Here is an 8,790-nt window from a genome sequence, read left to right on the forward strand (position 1 = left end):
GAAGAAAGAAAGAAAGAAAGAAAGAAAGAAAGAAAGAAAGAAAGAAAGAAAGAAAAGAAAGAAGGAAGGAAGGAAAGAAGGAAATAAAGAAAGAAACAAGGAAAGAAGGAAATAAAGAAAGAAACAAGGAAAGAAGGAAATAAAGAGAGAAAGAAGGAAAGAAAGAAAGAAAATCGGCAGTGAGGTTTGGTATCAGGGCCAGGTGGTGCCATCAGGAGAGTTCCCAGCCTGCCATCACCAAGGTAAATTTACAACAGACCAGGTTCTGAGGAGATCCAGACACACCAGCTTCCCAGTTTCACTAGTCTTAGTAAGACTTGTTCTATTAGTTTATGAAATTAAATTTAAGACAATCATAAGTGACCTCCTAGCTGGCTGATCCTGACCGGCCTTCTCACCTGTATTTCCAAATTGTGACTAGAACCCCAATTTTGGTGTCCTACAAATGGCGTGGCACTAATATATCACAAACTGGGATCATCACCTTTCCTCTCAAATGAACTCCTCATCCTGAATTCCCAATATAGACATATCGGGAATGTAGACATCACTACCTACACTACAGACCAAGCCAGGAATCATCATAGAGTCCTCTTTTTTCCTTTCCACTCTACAACCCAACTGAGCACTTAAACCACTTTTAGGCTGGGGAATGGAAGTCTACCTCAACCCAAACCGTCTCACCCAAAGGAAGAGACCAGATAATAACCTGAGTGCTACTTCTCAAGACACAAATCTGGCCAGGTTGGGGGCTGACTATAGTCATGGTGTGTTGATAGGCTGTACAACCAGGCATTTTCCCATGTTTTGCTCTCTATTCCAAGCACACAGCAACAGTTGTAAGACAACTGCAGTCCTAGCCTCCTTGATCTTCTCTCTTATTTTTCATTTGACATGATTGACAAGATTACATTAAGTTATGTGTGGGCTTAAAGGTGATGGGCTTTTAGGTTTCTACCTACGTTCATTGTTTTGGAACCCAAAGTTTTGCTCACAATAGATTCTTCCCTCTACCTGATGAGTTCTCTTACTTGGCTAGTTGCCACTAATTTTTCTATAGCCTCCACCTATAAAAAGTTTTACCCCCTTGTAACCTTTTCTGACCTTCCCAAGTGGAATTTGTGTTTGCTCTTGGGTTGCTTGCTCTTCTGGGTTTGTATTGTATTGTGTTTATATGTGCAATACATCTATTATGTATTCAATCTGTTTGTTCTAACAAGACTCTAATGTTTTATTTCCTAGTAGATTAAGTCACTTTTTAATCCCAGTGCTTAAGATGGTGATCATATATGGCAGTCATGTGGCAAATATTGGTTGGATAATATTGTGTAATGCGTGCCACATAGTGGGAATGTAGGGAATATTAGTTTCTTTCACCACTGATAGCTTAACTGTCCATTCTCCATTCTTATCTCCTGATTCCATGATATGCAGTGATAGGTCAAGAAGTGATGTTGGTAGAAGAACTTTAGCTCCTTTATGTCATATCATTGCTCTTGAAGCTGAAAGAGTGTGCATGCTATGCAAACACGATCTCAGTACAGCTCATGAATATCTTCAGTCAAAAATGCATCTTCACTATTACCTCTTTTTTAAAAGATTTTTCTTCTCCCTTTTTTATTGAAGTAATAGTTAACACACAATATTACATTATTTTCAAGTGTTCAGCAGTTATTTGACAACTGTATACATTATGCTGTGTTCACCACAGGGTACTGCCACTGGTCACCATATGATACCTACTATAATATGAAAAGCTTTATTTCTTGATTCCAGAAAACCATATAGTCCTGGTTTTCCTCCTCTGTTCTTTCTTAGTTTCTTCGTTCAACAGATATTTATTGAGCAAATAGCATGTATTAGGTACTATTCCAGGCACTGAGTGCTAAAAAAATTTTTTTTAATTCCCATCTTCACGGAGTTTACATTCCAATGGGAGAGATGGGCATAGGGCAAGATAAACAAGTAAAATATACCATCTTCTAGATAATGATAAGTACCAAGAATAACGATAGAGAAGGCAGGCAGCATTGCTGAACGGAGGGATTATTATTTTAGAATGACCAAAAAAGTTCTCATTGAAAAGGTGACATTCAAATAAAGAACTAAAGGAAAGGGAAGAAGAAGTCATGTGCATATATTAGGAACAGAAAATTCCCGGCAGAAGGAGCAAGTAAAAGGTCCTAAGGTATTATTTTTTAATGTTTTTTTCTGTTTATTTATTTATTTTTTTAACATATGCAATTATTTTCCATCATTTACAATACAGTAGTTACAATGACACTCCAAACAGAAAAGCAAAGTAAAAAATCAAAACCCCAATTTCTATTTCATGTACTTAGACTTATACAGAAATTAGAAGGTTAAGTACCAACTAGTTAATCACCTAATTTCACAGCTATCTGAAGTGGCAATCGTTATATAGCAGCTTATCTATGATACATTCAAGATAAATGATACAATTTATTACTTGCTCATAAGCTACAACACAGCCTGCTTAATACCTTTCCTTAAATTCCACCTCTATACTACAATATGCTTGAGGTCCACGCAAAAAAGTAGCTACCTTTTATATAGGAAATGGATGATTAAGTCTTTGGTGTTGTAAAAGCAACTTCATTTAAACATAACCACCCCCACCACCAAAAAAAAAGAAGAGGAAAAAAAAATAACGAAAATAATAGGGGAAAAACCCAAGACCCACTTCCTAGGGGGAAAAACAAAACAAAACAAAACAAAACAAAACAAAAAAACCAGAAGGACAGAAAGGTCTCAAGGTATTAACATGCCTGGAATATTTGAGAAAAGTGAAGAGGCTAGGAGGGCAAAGTAAGGGAGAAAGAAGTCGGGAGATTGGTCAGCAGTAGATTGGTCTTCTATTTCCACATGTCTGTCACTTAAGTGTCTTCTCAAAAGGTAACTAGACGCTTTTAAAAATTAAAATCAAATTTAACTCCTTTGCTCAAAATGCTCTAATGGCTTTGTATCTTAGAGTAAAATCCAGTCCTAAGAATAGTCTAAGAATATCCTCCACATTCTTACCATCTGATAACTCTCTGACCACATCTTTTATTCTGTCTCTTGCTCTTCCTGCTCTAGACCTCTATGCTTTTTGGCTTTGCTCAAACATTCCAGGCTGTTTCTTCTGCCAGGACCACTGTCTTCCAGATATCTGTGTGACTCTCACCCAAACTGCTTCAGGTCTTTACTCAATGCCACCTTCTCAGGGAAGCAGTCCTTGCCTACCTGTTAAAAAAATGTAACACCTCCCTCCAGAATTTTGCAGCCTCCTTTATTTACTTTTCTCCATAATACTAATTGCCGTCCTCCATATTAATGTAAATGCCATGAAGGGACAAATTATTATCTGGTTTTTTTCTTTGCTGGATTTCTGACACCACGCATAGTGTCTGACATATTGTTGGCACTTAACACATTTTAATAAATGGATAGATGGATGGATGAATAAATGCAGTAAATATACAGTCTAAGCAAAAAATCTACTTGCTATGCAAATGTTGTTTCAAATTAGTCTCCTATACCTTCTTCCCTCAAAATTCCTGCTAGGCTCCTACTGAGGGAAATGATGAAACAACCACAGATGGTACAGTAGAAAGTACATGTGGTTGGGGCTCATGAGTCATATTGAGAGTTTCCTTTAGGTCATACCTATGGCAGACATTTATAAAATGAGTAAAATGTGGTTTTTGCTTTTGAGGATTTCATAGTCCAATTGAGGAGAAAGTTGTATACAGCATGACTTGCATAAAAAGAAAAAATTTTAATGTAAATATTCACAACTTTCCCTTTGGATGGTAATACCCAAAGAATTTTTTTGAAGCTAAGGCAGTAGGGAGCAGCAGATTTGAAACTTGCTTGATTTATGTTAAAGAGGAAGAGGAATGTCAAGAAGATTTTTCTTCAGCAGGAGAAAGATTGTATTGCAAGTGAAGGAATTGGATAGTGATAGTAAGATGGACGGAGTACGATCAAGCAAGAAGTATGAGTTGAAGTTTTGGCAGTAGGGTGCATGAAGGGGAATGAAAAGAAAGATTTTGAAGTGGCTTCCAAAGAATTGGAGGAACCAAGTGGATAAAGAAAAGTTTTAGCTATTTATGGGTCAAAGGAACTATTCTTTCCTTAGAATATTTGTTTTATGATCATTTTTCTTTGTAAAAACACCCAAATGACTTGGTTGCAAATCAAGGTTGCAAAAACCTCTAAAGAGCTGAATTCATTCGTCTAACATTGCTATTTGCTTTGGAAAATATCTTGTTTCAAAAAGGTAATTTCAATTTTGCCTAATCACTATATAGGAGCTCATCTGACTACAAAAAGCAAAGAAGATCAGAGGCTGTTCTTGTTTTTATTATTATTATTATTATTATTATTATTATTATTATTAAACCATGCCATCAGCATAGAAGAGAACTTTTGTTAGGGGAACTATTGCATCCATACTTTTACAGTTGGAATCTATGAATCTACATGTGTATAGGAAATTTCTTTTTATCTAAGAAGCACTGCATTTGTACTTTCATTAGTTACTCTCTTGAATACTTTCCTCTTTTATTACTTTCCTTCTTTTGGGGGGCTGAAATTTTATGTTACATCATTTTTACACCATAAAAAATTATAAAATTTCATTAATGTTAAATATCTTTTCCATTCTCCCTCCCATCTTTTTATGCAGGGGCTTGTTAACTGATTGATTAACTGGGCCAACCAAGGACTAGAAAGACTCTTTTGTACCGTCCTTGTTAAGGGTTCTTTGAGTGTGGGATTTCTGTATCCCATAGGTGGATTATCATTGGATCAATTGGTGGTTGAGGATATATTATGAAAAAATCTTTCCAATTCATTCTTATAATTTCCAAATTGAGCATTATTAAATAGAATTGACTAGAATGCTGGGACTCTGAAACTACTGCAGGAATAATCAGAAGATTCTAGGTGATTCTAAGTACAGGGTGATGCATAAGTAGAGGGAAGTATTGTCATGATCACCACCACTACTATCATCATTATAAGAACTATCACTTCTTTACTCTTTATGGTGTATCAGAGACTGTTCTAGGTGTTTTGTATAAATTAATTCATTTAATCCTCACAACATCCTAGATAAGTGCTGTTATTATCACCTCTCTTTTGCAGGTAAAGAAACAAACATAGAAGGCTAAGTATCTTACCTTAGCTTGGAAGCTATGTTGCCAGGACACAAACCCAGATTCTCTGGCTTCATAGTAGATTGTCTATACACTGTTTCTAATGGTAATGAGGCTTCAAACCATTGCAATTAATATCTTCCCATTAAATTTAAAATCTTGAATATCTTTTACTCCTAGTGAGATGTTTGTTGCTTTATGTATACTGGATGCTACAAAAAAAACTTGATGCTTTAGGAATAAAGCCATAATAAGAGAGAGATACACAGTGAGACAGAGACAGAGAGACACAGAGAGAAGGAAAGAGAGAGAGAGAGAGAGAGAGACCTGAATAACCAATTTAGCTGATTCTGGGGCAGATTCTGCTCTTGCACAAAAAAAAATCACAAAATAGCTATAAATTGGAATCATTTTAGAAACCTAGGAGCCAAATATAAAATCCATGGGTATTATCTTTCCACTCCTCAGGACAAAAATCCTTTACATGTTTTGTGCCAAATACCAGACACCAGGGTATACAAAGGTGAATAAAATACAATCTCTGTAATTTTTCCAAATAAGGGTACAGATTACATTCTATAAGGGATTAGAGATTAGTTGTGTCATAATTACACTATGCAGTACTATAATAAGAGCCATCATGAAGAAAGTAGAGGCACCACTGTTTAAATAAAAAAGGCCTCCCTCATAGAAGATGGGTTTCAAAAATATGCTTTTTGCTTTGGGATGATGCAGCCCTAACCACCTAATTTTCAGCTTAAATTGCCCCCACTAACCTTATTCATACTGCACAGTATCTGTGGGAACTCTGTCACAGTTGGACTTTTTCCCACTAGTAGTTGGTCTATTGATCTAGAAGGGAAGAGGAAGCTCCAGGGAATAGTTAAGGGAGCACAGCTAAGAATGTTTCCTAAGGTAGTAGAACCCTCCCCCCTTTCTAGCTGCTGTGCTACCTCAGGGTTACAGGGCTGCCTTTAGGAAACTCCTTTATGTGGAGAACACAAGTAACTCTTTCCTTACACATTTAAGCCATGAGCAACATGGGTTTGAATTGCATGGATCCACTCACACATGGATCTTTTTCCGATAAATACAGTACAGCACTATAAATGCATTTTCTCTTATACTTTTCTTAATAACATTTTCTTTAGCTCACCTTATTGTAAACTACATTATATAACACATATACAAAACATGTGCTAATCAACCAGAAGCTTTTATGTTATCAGGAAAGCTTCTGGTCAACAGGCTATTAGTAGTTAAGTTTTTGAAGAGTAAAAATTATATACAAATTTTTGACTGTAGGAGACAGAAAGGGTTGGTGCCCCTAAACTCCAAGTTGTTTAAGGGTCATTTGTACTTTTCAATGGCCAATTCTGTAGTGAATTGCAGCAGTTGAAGTGTCCCTGTGTGAAGAAATTTAACTATTTCCCTTAGGCAACTTATTCACTTCTTAATAATTTGTTCTTTACCAAGTTTTCTAAACAATTGCCGGAAAAACGATGACTTATTTTTAGTAAATATGTGTTTTCTTAATATACTTACACATAAGAGTGAGTCTGTGTATTTAGAACACTTTTTCTTTAAATGGTCTATTTCTTAAAATTTTATTACTAATACATAAATTATGGAACACAATTTTAAAATCAATACCTGTGAATATATTACCCAACTTAAGAAATAGAATGCTTTGGGGTGCCTGGATGGACTCGGTCAGTTGAGAGTCTGACTCTTGGTTTTGACTCAGGTCATGATCCCAAGGTTGTGGGATTGAGCCTCATGTTGGTCTCCATGCCCATGTTTGAAAATCTCTCTCTTTCTCTCTCTCTCTGCCCCTCTGTCCATCTCCACTGCTCACACATGCCCTTTCTCTCTCTCTCTAAATTAAAAATAAATAGAATGCTATCAGTGCTATTGATATATTTCCCCATTGTCTCTTTGAGCAATGTCTATTCTTTGTCTCTTTTTCTATTGAGTTATTTCCTTTTTCATCTTGACTTTTAGAAATTGTTAAATAGCTTGGTAACTAATCCTTCCTTAGCTACTTGTATAGCAAGTACCTTTCTGCTTTGTTTTTTCAACTTTGTTTTGACATCTTTTTTTTTTTTATAGCTTTGGTTTAAACAAAGAGTAAGTAAACTTTTATGTGGTTGAATGCATCAATCTTTTACTTTATGATTCATGCTTCTTCTGTCTTTTCTAAACTGAAGTAATAAATTTTTTTCTAAAATTTACAAACTTTTGCTTTTTCATGTTTAAGACCTTCTTCCATCTGAAATTAACTTTGTGTGGGCTATGAGGTAGTGATCCAATTTTGTTTTATACCCAAATGGAAAACACTTGTTCAAGCTTCAATTGTAGAATAGTGCCTCTTTCCTAGCTGAATTAGAAATTCAACTCTGTCACATATTACGTTTTTATATATGTTTTGGTCTGTTTCTATGACAGCCATGATTTTTCATTGGTCCATTAATCTATTTCCATTTCAGTATTACAGTCTTTTAAATTTTATAATGACTCCATATTCGACAGGGTAAGTACCCTCTCCTTGTTCTTCTTTGAGAAGATTTTGGCTCATGGTGGGTCTTCCACATACATTTTCAAATTATCTTGTTCATGTTGAGAACTATGAGGGTAGTGAGATTTTGCCATACTTGCAAGCCAACACATTATCTTACCACAGTTTCATAGATATTGGCAGAAGATATGAGCTCCCAAGTCAGAGATAAAGGACTTTACCTAAGGCACAGCAAGCAACATGTTTGCATCAGTTCTTCTTGTTTCCAGTTCCCATAGGGCAACATGGATGGGCTCAAGTGGATGCATACCTACACATTGAGTTGCATTATAATAGAGACACGCTGAGCTTAGGGAATCTGAATCTTTTTAAAAATTATTTATTTATTTATTTATTTATTTATTTATTTTGAAAGAGAGGCAGAGAGAGGGGGCGAGAGAGAATCCCAGGCAGGCTCCACACCAGTGGAGAGCCCAGCTGGACCTCAGTCTCATGACTCTGTGACCATGGCCAGAGCTGATAGGAAGAATTGGAGGCTTAACCGATGGAGCCACCCAGGCACCCCTGAATCTTTTTTAATTGGCAGTAAGTATGACTGCTTTTTGATCCAGAAGGAGACACCATATTTTCCAAGGCTATTCACTATACAAACATTCCTGATAAGTAAGTTCAGAACAAAAGGTTGTCAGGGTCTTATCTTTTAATTTTTAACATATTCTTTTATTTTTAAACTTTCTGCCATATCTGCAGTATTTCCCCTTTTCATTCCTGATATTGTTGATTTTTTACTTTACTTCTTTTCCTTTGAATCAACTCTGCTAGAGGTTTGTTAATTTTATTAGTCTTTCGAAGACCAGCATTTCATTTTGTTTCTCTTCTATTACATACTTGTTTCCATTTCTATACATTTCCATATCAGTTTCCTCTTCCAACTTTCTTTGGGTTTATTTATTATTTAATTCTACTATTTAAACATTTCTATTACACTCCTCTCTTTAATTCTTGAGCTACCAGAATTGTATTTAAAACTCTGTAAGCAGAGAGAATTATTTTTAGGTCTCATTTTATTTTTAATTTCTGTATTCTTATGATAAGCTATCAGTGGCA

This window comes from Suricata suricatta, chromosome 1 (genome assembly GCF_006229205.1).
Source record: "Suricata suricatta isolate VVHF042 chromosome 1, meerkat_22Aug2017_6uvM2_HiC, whole genome shotgun sequence".
In the NCBI taxonomy this organism is placed as follows: domain Eukaryota; kingdom Metazoa; phylum Chordata; class Mammalia; order Carnivora; family Herpestidae; genus Suricata; species Suricata suricatta.